Genomic DNA, 12,135 nt, shown 5'->3' on the forward strand with positions numbered 1-12,135 from the left:
ATCAGTTTCAGAAACATTTATTAAATAATGATAAGCATTGTAGCTGAAGTGAATGATAGCTGAGTTGATGATAGCTGACATAACTTGATACGTACATGCAGTTTATTAGTAAAGAAATGAAAAAGTGAAACGATTATTGTAACCATTTTTTATTATCATATCTTCAATAATTTATATAAAAAAAAGATTACATTTCATTTAGCATACAAATGAGTTAATATTTTTTTATTATCCGATTAGAGGAACTTATTATTGGCTCGTTCACTTACCTTTTTACGATATTCTTAACAAAAGAAATAAAATCATTTAATTGAAAATTCAATGAAGGTAACAAATGTTATTGCCGTACAACATTTTTCTTAGTAAACAGTCAGATAAAGAATCGGAATTCATTCAAAACGAAAAGTAATAATTATCCGTGTGCACCTCCAAGTATTTTTCCAAACTGCTTTATAATTAAAAAAAAGCAGAATTTTAGTATGTTATATTAATCAGTAATCCGTTAAAACGTTTGTAATTAATCATTTTCAAATAAAATATCTTATTTCTGAGAATTGCCACCGTGCACAGTAATACAAAATTCAAACATAAGATCGTGATACTTTATCCGATGCAACGTATCAAATTTATTGTATGCATTAAAAAATAATTGTGGAAAATGATATCTTATTCCTGAGAAACGTTTTCGGATAGGATCATAAATAATTCGAACATTCGGATTTGAAACGTAACGCAAATGCGTGAGTTTCTCTACGCCAGTTGGGGTAACGCTATGCAGATTAGAAATTTTTAATTTCCTTTATTCTGTTTTATTTTAATTCAAAAGTACTTCAGAATAAATCTGAAATATCGATTCATTAACAATGTTTAATTTTAAATGCATGAAACATTAAGAAAATAAATAGAATCGTTTCAAATAATCAGCCGAAAAATCTTAAGCCTAGCCTCATGACTGTTGGGAAAAAATTGAAGCCGTACTCATTTGGCGATTTGAAGATTTTTTTGACGGGAAAGTTAATTTTTAATTAATAATTAAAATTCTAATTAAAAATTCAAAAAATGGGCTATCCTATCTTTTAAGTTAGATCAAACTGCACACGGTGTGCAAATTTGATTAAAATCGGTTAAATAGTTTAGGAGTCCATCGCGGACAAACAACGTGACACGTAATTTATATATATTAAAATAATAAAAAGATTACATCTTTATTAAGACTTTACTTACTTTAACAAGAATCTGTTGGAAAATTATAAAAAAGCAAACACACACAATGAATAAATCTAATAAAAAAAATCAGATTTTCTTGCAAATTTTGATGAAATTGTTGGAACTCGAGTGAAGTTGTCAAATCTTGATAAATGATATTATCCTGAATAGTATCGAAGGTGGCAACACATGTTGACAAGTTTCAATGAAAGTGTATAGAAATCATTATTTAAAAGACAAATAGTTTTGACCCAGAAATTGATTGTTTATTTTGCGGTTAACTAGTAACATCAGATAATTAAAATATCTCCTCAGTTGAAAAGTTAAAAATGCTTTCGTATTCCTCCCATAATCATTAATCATATTTCGAATTCTATGATTATGCATATAGTACTGATTAATTTTTTTTTCATTTTCATAGAATAAATATTTATAATCAAATGGTACCAGGAAAAATTTCAGTTTCTGGATTTAATACTTTCAAAAACATTAGAAGAATTTACAAAAATTGGAACAGAAACTGATAAACTACATATGGTTGCTTCAACGATATGTTAAAATTACTTAATTAATCAAGTAGATTGCGAAAAATACTTCTTTCGACTAACTGGGAAATGATAGCGTTTGCAAATTATGTGAGAAACATTCTCTTTAAAGTATGTTATTCGGTTACAGTGAAGCAAATAATAACGATATTTCATATTCCAAAGAGTCTCCATTTGAATTAAAATGAGATAAAACGGATTCCGCAAACGATTTCTTTCGACTTTGAATGCGAGTTTGACCGCAAAAGCTAAAAGTTTCGAAAACCATCTATTAAGGTTCCCTTTTAATTACGTAACGATAGTTGCCTAAAATAAACGTTACCTTCATTTCCGTTCCGTTTGCGAATAGCAAACGATATCGGAAGGCATCGTTTCCTGAAAATGTTGGTATGGAATATTTTTCGCTCGCCATTTTCGCCGAGCTGTATCGTAAAGCTAAGTACACAAATAAAAGCAATTTTCTCCGGATTTAAAGCAGTTTATTTCCATAGAGGAGCGGCAACCAAGTGCTCCGAAGTTTCAGCAGATAAACAACTGCATTACGGCTTTATAATGCCATTCTAAGTTACTTTAACAGAGGTTCTGATTGTAATGTTGTGCTGAATTATTTTTATTTGGAAGAAAATGTATTTCAAATGTAACTGGAGTTTCAATGTTGTTCAGAAGTATATTCTTGTAAATATATTTTTCATAAGTATATAAATTTTTGAAAGTTAACACAGGGCAGAGGAAAAATTTCCCTGACGAAATAAATAAGAATATAGATGGCTTTTAAAGCAGTGAAATCAACAGACAGAAAACATTGGAAGTGGTCTCTCCATAGCTTTCTTATATACTCTCTAATAACTGTGTTATAACTCTTTCTCCTGCATAAACCTACGTTTCTGCTGGAGACTTTAATTTCCAGAGTTCTACAACAAATTTCTACGTGCACCAGCCACTATGTACACGAAGAGTCTTTGGATGTCGGGGTTCGAACTCACACCCCAACCAGATTATCCTGGCATTGTTACAAAAGTGAAATAAAGAGGTGATCTTTTTATTATCTTAAAATATATATATAACTTAAATTTTAGACAGGCCAAGACACACATGCAGGAAATGTGTGTCTGCTCTGTACTTTAACATTTGGATGAAATAAATTGCTTTAATTTTAAGAATAATTTTAAGCAATATATATCTTCCATATTTTACATCTAATTCGAAAATAATGAAACTCTTCGTTATGTTTGTTATTAATTTGAAAACAAAATTAATATAAAATTTATATTAATCAAATTTTGGTTGATATTCTTTACCCGAACACAAATAATAAATATAGGAATAAGACAAATAATAAACACAGTTTAGAAACGAGGATGGTCTGAAATTAATGAAAATTTTTGGACACATATTGGCTTTAAAACATATAGAATCTAGTAGGAAAGGTCAGTTTAATCCCACATTTTCCCTTAAATCCCCTTAATTTTTAGATTTGATATTATTTATATAATGGATATTTTTTCAAGATATGAATATTATTCAATTGACATTTAAATATTTATAATTAAGAAATAATGGATATCCCTCACATATAGAAAATTTTAATGAAACTTGTACTATGTCAAAATATGTAAATATATTTCAAGTTAATTGGATAAATTTAAATTGGATCAAATAAAAAAAATCGTTTCCTTCTCAGGATTGGATTGGATTGGATTGTAGATTTTATTGGCACAAGAGCCTAAAAAGGCCATGCTGCGCCATGCATATGGTCAAAAAGAAACAAAAGTATGAAAATCTAAACAGCCGTCAGTAAAAAAAGGTTCAAAAATTCAATGATAAAACTCTGGATCAATTCAATGATGCGTCAGGCAAATATGGAGATTCAGATAAAATGGTAAAAACCAATTGCTTTCAAGAATTTAAAATTGTTTTCGTGAGGTATGGTATGGTATGGTATTTTGAGATTTAATGGCGCAAGAGCCAAATATGGCTATACTGCGCCAAACAAATGGTTTTAAAAATGTCACGTATAATTCAATCAGTTTAAATTTATAATTTCTCGTGATAAAAAGAAATACATCCAATAATGAATAGTGTCAGCGTTTAAGAATATGTCAATTACATCCCGTAAAGAAATTTTTTCCAAAAATGTTAAAAGATTAAAATATCGATGAAATTTAAAAAAGGTGAAAATGCATCTTCCATAACATAAAAAAAAAGGTACAATAAATTACAAAACGAAGTGAAAAGAAAAAATCATTGCAATCTTTTGATTCGGTGTTTCTTCAAGTATTTGCTATGTATAGGGGTACTTGAAGTTTCACTGTAAAAATTTTTAAGATTAATCCATTTAACTTGACATTCTTGGGGTCTTTGTTTAAAAACAGTTTTATCAACTGTGGTGGAATCGGTAGAATGTTCCGCAGCAAGTGGTGTTTCGTCAATTGTTTCATGAGGGTTGTATTCTATTGCATTATCCGATTCTATTTCGCTGTCAGTGTTTGGTTTGGGTTTATTTGTGGTCATGAATTGAAGCTCAGGCTTGGCTTCATCCATTTTATCTGCTGATTTAGAATTAATCGAAGAGCTCAAATTTGAGTCTGGCATAGGTTGGGAGACTTGTCGAGGTGAAGTCTTCCAGAATTTAGAATATGATATATTTTCAGAATTTTGCTTGTGATCTTTTTTATATTTTTTCTTATAAGTGACAGTTTTAAATTTATTCAGGTCCTGTGACATTTCATTAGATGGAACATGAAGGGTTTCATGTTCATGAACAGTTGGCTGGTTAACATTTTTACTATTGAGATCTACTGGCAATGACGTTACAATAGCGGACTCGGGACTATTATCAGTAAGTATATTGTTTCTTTTGTTTTGAATACGATCAGTTGCAGGTGGTTTTTTGATCATAGATGAGTAGCTGGTTCCAGATACAGGAGTTTGTGATTTTACAAGTTTACGAGCTTCGGAGTAAGAAATTTGTTTTTTAATTTTTGTACTAACTATTTCTTTTTCTAACTGCCATGCTGGACAGTTTCGAGAAAAGGAAGTATGTGTACCTTGACAATTAAAGCATTTCTCCCTAGATGTGCATTCCGAACTATCGTGACCTACTTCTGCACAGCGGGCGCAAGTTAATGTCCCTCGGCAAGAAGTTCTTGAATGTCCGAACCGTTGGCACTTAAAACAACGAAGCGGATTCGGTATATATGGTCGAACCAACAGGCGCATGTACCCCGCCTTAATGTACTCGGGTAATTTGTTGAAACTAAAAGTAAGAACCAGATGTTTGGTATTTAGGAGCTGGCCATCTCTCCGTATCGATATACGCCGTACATGGCTAACCCCTTGTCCTTTCAACTCTTTAGTTATTGCATCTATCGGTTCCTTGAATAGCTCCCCACAGGAAATGACACCTTTGGAGGAATTCAGTGAAGAATGTGGAGAAACAACAACTGGTATATTTTCGAATGATTTTAATTTCATAATTTGTACAGATTGTTTACGAGATTGTACTTCGACCAGCAAATCGCCAGATCGAAGTTTTTTAGTACTTTTAACCTCACCAATATTGCCAGTTATACATCTTTCAACAAGAAACGGAGAGACTGAATGAAATGTATCATTAGTAGCAGATGATCTTTTGATAATGGAAAAGGTTGGAAAATTAGGTACTGTTGGAAAGGTAGAAACATTTTGTTGCCCACTGAAGGGAGCAGCTTTGCGTTTGCCCATACGACATTGGTACAAATTCAGGCCCGACGGCACCGCCCACCACGGAGCCCAACAAGGGAAGGCAGCCACCGGCTCTGACCATTCCCAGCCTCGGCGCTTACCTTGGTGCTAGCCGGTACCTATACGCTCGGAGTTACCCCCGGGGACAGTGACCACCCTTAACGCCAAGCCCAAGGAGTAACCCCTTCGCTTGATCCCTAGCAAACTAACCACTTAGGTGGTTAGCGACCAGCCGATTGATGCACAGGGGACCACAGTACACCACCCGTCTTTCAAATGGGTCGCCACGCACGGCAAACACGTGGGGTTTTGGCTGTCCATGAGAAGCAAGAAGCAAACAGAGCGGCGACAGCTTCTCATGGAGAGCTCCCTCGCTTGCCGTCGAGGGAAAGATAAAAAAGGCAGAAAGAAGAAGGCGAAGAGGAGTATAAACATAAAGGGAGTATAGATCCCTGGGAACCTCGGGATTGGGACACCCGTACTCACCTATAGAAGGTGAGCCCCTGAGGGGCGTTTCCTTCTCAGAACATTGACTTAAGGTTTACAGATTTCATTTTTGATTGCTCATTGGTAGTTTTCATTTAAATAGAAATTACAAAAGACATCAATAAAAATTGAAAATAAATTTATAATAACATAATACATTTGATTATACTGTACTTTAAAAATATTATTAGAAGAATTTATTTCTTTCGATTAATATTTACAAAAGAAATGGTAATAAGCGGTAATTTATTTTGTTTTAAATTATTTTCTCAAAAATCTTTTTCTATATGAAGGTGAAAAAAAAGTTCGGAAAATGATGATCACAATCTACTTCCAAATTTTATGGCTGTTATGTTGCAACGACTGTCTTCAAATGTATTTGACACTTAAATTCAAAAACCACAATCTTGATTGATCAATCACAGAAGAAGAAGAAAAAATTTAGAGCTACCAAACTATAAAATGATCGTGAAAACTATCAAACACGATCACAGCATATAACTGATGCTGTAAAAAATCTAGTTTTTCTCAGATGATTGTCTTCTTTTGTTATTTCTCCTTAGAATTTCCTGCTGCTGAAGATTACTGTAAGAAAATAACTCTTCGCCAAGTAAAGAGTGGCTCAAAGATTGTAGATATCAAGAAGCAATCTGCGAGGCCGTAAAGAAATGCTTAGTGCTCAAATTAAGCTCAGATGACGAAGCACCCACTAGGGGGCGCTAAAACTTGTGTCCCATGAAATAGGGCCTTTAGGTACTTGGTCATAAAACCGGGTTGAGACAATGGCCGCCTTCCGTTAGCAGAGGTAAAAACAACAACTAGACGAGACTGGTGTCAAGCAAGCTAAGATGAAGTAAGGATTGGACAAAAAAATCTCAAAGGAACAAAAAGATGTCGCCATTTAGGGTTTATGGGACTTTAAGTTCGGACACGAGTTTGCTTCTGCAATTGCTTCGTGAAACATGTGGTTGTTTCTTCTTTCCACTTTTTTCACATTTTATTTTAACTATTTTTTTCTTCCTTTATTTTAAAATGTAACTTTGATGAAGGTCACATACATTGGGAGAGTTGAAATGAGTCTCATTGGTCGTATTGCCTAAAACTTTTTAAGACGGTTGGTTGGATTAAACACAGTGGAGACATTATTTTTCGTTATCCGAAATGAGGATTTTTGTTCATTTGGTATCTGCACCCTTGAGATAAAGTAATATGCCTGATTCTTTAAGGTTTTTAAACCCCTAACAAAATAAGCCTTAAGTGATATTAACTAGACCTAGGATCAAAAAGGAATTTATGTGAAAAAGAAATTATAAAAGTCTATTAATTCTTGCGATGTTTATTTTCTCAAGATCTAATTTTTGGGAAGTAGTATTTTATAAGGATAATTCGTTAGGCACAGCAGATGCTTTTGATATCACTAAATAAACCTATTGTAAAATCATGTATTGCTTTTAAGTTTGTTTGTTATGTGATGGGCTTTTATGCATGAGTATGTAGTTGATATTTTTTAAAAATAAACTTCCATTTTTATATCATTTATAGTTATATCAGGTTTCATAAATATTACGGTTAAATGTTAAAAATATCTTTTGAAGTTATAAATATATAAGAATCCAAGTTCTAACTGCACCATTTTCTACCATAGTTCTACGTTTATTGAAAATATAATGACTATGCCAAAAATAGTTTTAAAAATTTTAGAAAATAGGAATAAGAATTCAACATAATCTTCTTTATAGTCCAAAAATTACTTTTTAGTTTGGACAACAATTAAAGTAAATTAAATACTTTTCATTGTTGGATAAATTAAGCAGGTTCAAAAGTTCAATTACAAAAAGATTCAAAGGTAGACGGATTAAGAATATTTCTTAGTAAAATACAAAAATTATATAATATTCTAAATATTATATAATAGAATTTTATAATCTAAAATAATAAATATTTCAAAGTTATTTAATAATTGCAAAATTTTTTAATACATTAATAAAAACTATTAACAATCCCAATGAATATAGTACAAAAACTATCGTTTTTTGCATTATCACTTAATTTTCCCAATATTGAAACATTAGACTACTCAGAAGTAAACAGACCTTTCTCTTAATATTGAAGAGGCCGCGGTGGCCTGGTTGTAAGGTCCCGACTTCGGAACCGGAGGGTGTCAGGTACGAGACCCGATTCCACCGAAGAGCTGTCGTGTAAGTGGGTCTGATGCACGTTAAATCCGTCGTGACCAACTGTCCTCCCGTTGGTGTGGTGTGGTGTGGAGAGGGGGGTGCCAGCTCAGGTGTCGTCCTCGTCATCTGACCGCGGTTCAAAATGACGCGGTCCGTCCCAAAATAGCCCTCGTGTTTCTTTAAAACGGGACGTTAATATAACTAAACTAACTTAATGTTGACATTTTTTTATTAATGTGATAAAATTCAATAATGATATAAATATACCTAGATTCATATTCTATAAATGGATTGACTATATAGAGACTTAAAAAAATCATAATTGTTTTTTATTCTAAAATTTGGGAAATAATTTAAAGCAGAGTGATTTATCAATCATCTATTATTTCTAATCGTCGAATTTGCAGATAATTTCAATACATTTCTTATATGCCTTCTTTTATAAGAAAGTAAACAGTTAGAAAATTTTTAAAATGGTAAATTTCAGTTAATTTCTTTCGTAAAAGCAAATCTTTTTATCATCGATTAGCCCATATATTATAACCATATATACCCCATTTTTTGTGCTAAACATATTACCCTCATATAACCAATCTCATTTTTTTGTGATACACGGATTCTTACAAAATATTTACTTAAATCTCGTTACAGCATGAATATTTAAAGAAAGAGTTTCGAGCACGTATCGCAAAATTTATCATCAACGCTTTCTTCACTCGTGCAATTACATTAACGCATATAAATGCCCCATCAAACCCGGCATCGATTACCGGAATTAAGAAAAGGCTGCGCACGATTATGTCCGATTAACTTTACTCTGACATTAAATGTTCATTAAAATATGAAACGAGTATTAATTGAAAGAAAATTAGATACTAAAGGAAATTAATCGCAGTTTGAAGTGACGCAAAATTTTCTTCAATGAGTGTTTTCAGAATTTAGGTTCCACCGGGTCTTTTGAAATGTCTCGCTCTTTTAAATGTAAAACATTGTAAATGTGGTAAGTTTTAAAAATTCGAGTTATGTACTATTGACGTGATTAATTCTAATTGTTAATTTGAAGAAGTAATTTTTTTTATCCATGTTCAATTTTGCCATTTTTTCAGGTCTACCTGAATTCGAAACAAAAAAAAAACATTTTTGGAAAAAAAAATGTGAAATTTGTGACAAAAATAACTCAAAACCGCTTTGAGCTAGACGGTTGAAATTTATTATATAGTCTTTACGCCGAATTTGCAGATTTCTATTAAATTTTAGTGCAATCTATTCAAAGGATCTGTTCGTCTGTCGAGCTGTTCTAATATAACAAGATAATTACTAAATGAACAGAGCTAGATAGATAAAATTCGGTACACAGGTTTAACATCTGTAGCGTAGATACCTTTTCAAATTCTGTCCCACATCCAACAAAAGGTTGATCATCTGTCGGTCTTTACATTCAAAAATAAGTAAACGCGAAAACTCAAAAACGCAATGTTTTAAATATATCAAATTTGGTACAGAAATTTTTGACTCCAAGCACAATTTTGTCCAATTTTTTATTTCAATTGATTGAGAAAAGCGTGTCTGAAGCATAAATTTTATTTTTGGATACTATTAACGCATGCGAGTGTTTAATCGCCAAAGATCATACGATAGATTCAGTAAAAGTGCTAAATTCACACCAAATGTTAATATCTCGTATCTATTGTACGTCAATGCCATATAAGGCGTTCTCTGCCATGGCGATTTATTAGAGAGTATGCTAGGAAGATTTGGAAAGAACACTCCCACTGGTTATTTAAAGATAGAATTGAGTTATAATCAATTTACATTATTATCTATACAAAAATTTACAATAAAACTCTGTTCTCTGAAAATATAAAGAATTTCTAAAATTTTCCCAGGATGAATATAATGCATGCAAAATAATATTTCAAAAGCAGAGTTAGATTTAAATAAAACCTAATATGTGTAACTGCATTTCAATTTTAAGAGAGTCTCCTTTTTCACGCAATTGTGTTAATAATTTTAATAGCAAGTACTTAACATAATCATTATACCTAAAATATATCTCAAAATATTGATTAATATTGAAATTACTAACCATACCTGAAATCTTGACTGTAACAAATATACAGGTTAGAAGTCTTATACAAACAAAGCAAATAAAGTTCTAGTAAAATGGCATTTGACAAAATAATACATACGTGAGAGGGAAAATTAATATTAATGCTAAGAGAATCATCCTAACACGATATGCACTATCATACAACTCCTGCTTATATACCGAAGTAAGAGCCTATTCTATAACGTAGTCTAACTACTGTATTTTCTAGAAATACATTTAACACCTCTTTTTGGAAAATAAAACATAAAATATGTATTCCCGTTCCGCCCATAAGCGTTCAGAATAATTAAATAATTTGGTAGCCGAGACAGCATTGTTCGGAACTATAGTTGAGTACTAAAGATCACCACCGGTCATAACTCCTCCTACAAGAGGTACATTCCGTCATCGATAGAGAGTAACCAGACCTATATCCTTATTATATCCACTAAAATGTGAGAATCATAAAGCACATCACATTTTTCGCAACATCATACCTGAGGTGCTCACTAGGTGGTACTTCATGGAAAATAAAAGAAATTAGGACTGATTTGTTATAAAATGCATTTTGACTGCATATAAAAATAATGCAAAGCTAAACTTGAATTTTTTATTTTGCAATTAATATTTCCTGTTTCCAATTTGTTTTCGTTTTCCATTCCTGTTTTGAAGAAGATATGAAAAAACAGAAGTCAATATTTTGTGTTCTATTGCAACAGAAATGTTGCATAAACAATTTACGGTCTATAAAAAATATTGTATTAATGACATCGCAAATTCTTATTTTAAAATTTTGCCTGAAAACTTTTGGGAATTTTTGTTAAATTCTAAATAACAAACAAAAATTAAGATAAACACCTGTATATCGGAATATTGGATCAGTTTTTAATATAACTTCAAAAATAAAAATATTTCCATGTGTGTGTGTAAAAATATTTAAGAGTTGCTTTGGCCGAATAGAAAAAATTTTTTGATAATTTTAAAGCTCCAATTTATTTCACCACGGAAGGCATAATTTATGTACAAAGAATAAATGGTAATAAATGTGTCAATCTACATCGCGACACAAAAGAAGAAGGGACCAAAATTTTTCCCTTCAGAGGTTTTACAATGAGATTTTGGTAGGAAATTCTTTGACACGTGTAGATTTAGGAAAGGGAAATTTATTTATCTTTAAAATAATGTTATAAACGTTAAGGATTTCTATCATTTCGCTCCGAACGTGAGAACCGTGCAGAGTTTAGCCATTTCATAGAGTACGTGTGGAATTAACTATAAAAAAAAGGAAAAAAGGGGATTTGGATCAGAAAATAGGAGACCATTTTGAATAAAGCGAATATATATATTCCATTTTCCATCGATGCTTCAACGATAGAGGAAATTCCTTGAAATCCAATTCAATCATCACGTATCTTCGAATATAAAAGTTTAATCTTCCTCGCAAAACAGCAGCATAAATGCTCAAACTATCTTTCTGGCTTTATTAGTTTCCGAACAAAACAAAGAGAGGGGGAGCTTGCAACATAACAATATGAATAAAAGCTGGAATGGATTTCCATAAAGTACGCATCAGTCCACCTCTCCTAGTGACAGGCCCAAACCGAGAGTTGACTAGGACGAAAGTAGAGGCACCATAATATAGCGGAAGTAAACTTCCCCTGGCGGTGGAATGGGGGAAGTTTCTTCGTCGTCCCAAAACAAACCAAGCAAAAGTATCACCAGCTTACATCATGATTTTATGTGGCAGCCTTGATTGCCTATCTGTCAAGAAACAGATGTAATAAAATTCTGATGATGTCGAAAGGTTAGGCCATTCTTTTGTTTTCCTTACGTCGCGCCGGTATATTAGATTCTTCCAGTAATTTCGACAGAAGTTGGGGCTCTTTTTTTCTTCCTTCCCATCTCGCAA

This window comes from Argiope bruennichi, chromosome 3 (assembly GCF_947563725.1).
Source record: "Argiope bruennichi chromosome 3, qqArgBrue1.1, whole genome shotgun sequence".
In the NCBI taxonomy this organism is placed as follows: Eukaryota; Metazoa; Arthropoda; class Arachnida; order Araneae; family Araneidae; genus Argiope; species Argiope bruennichi.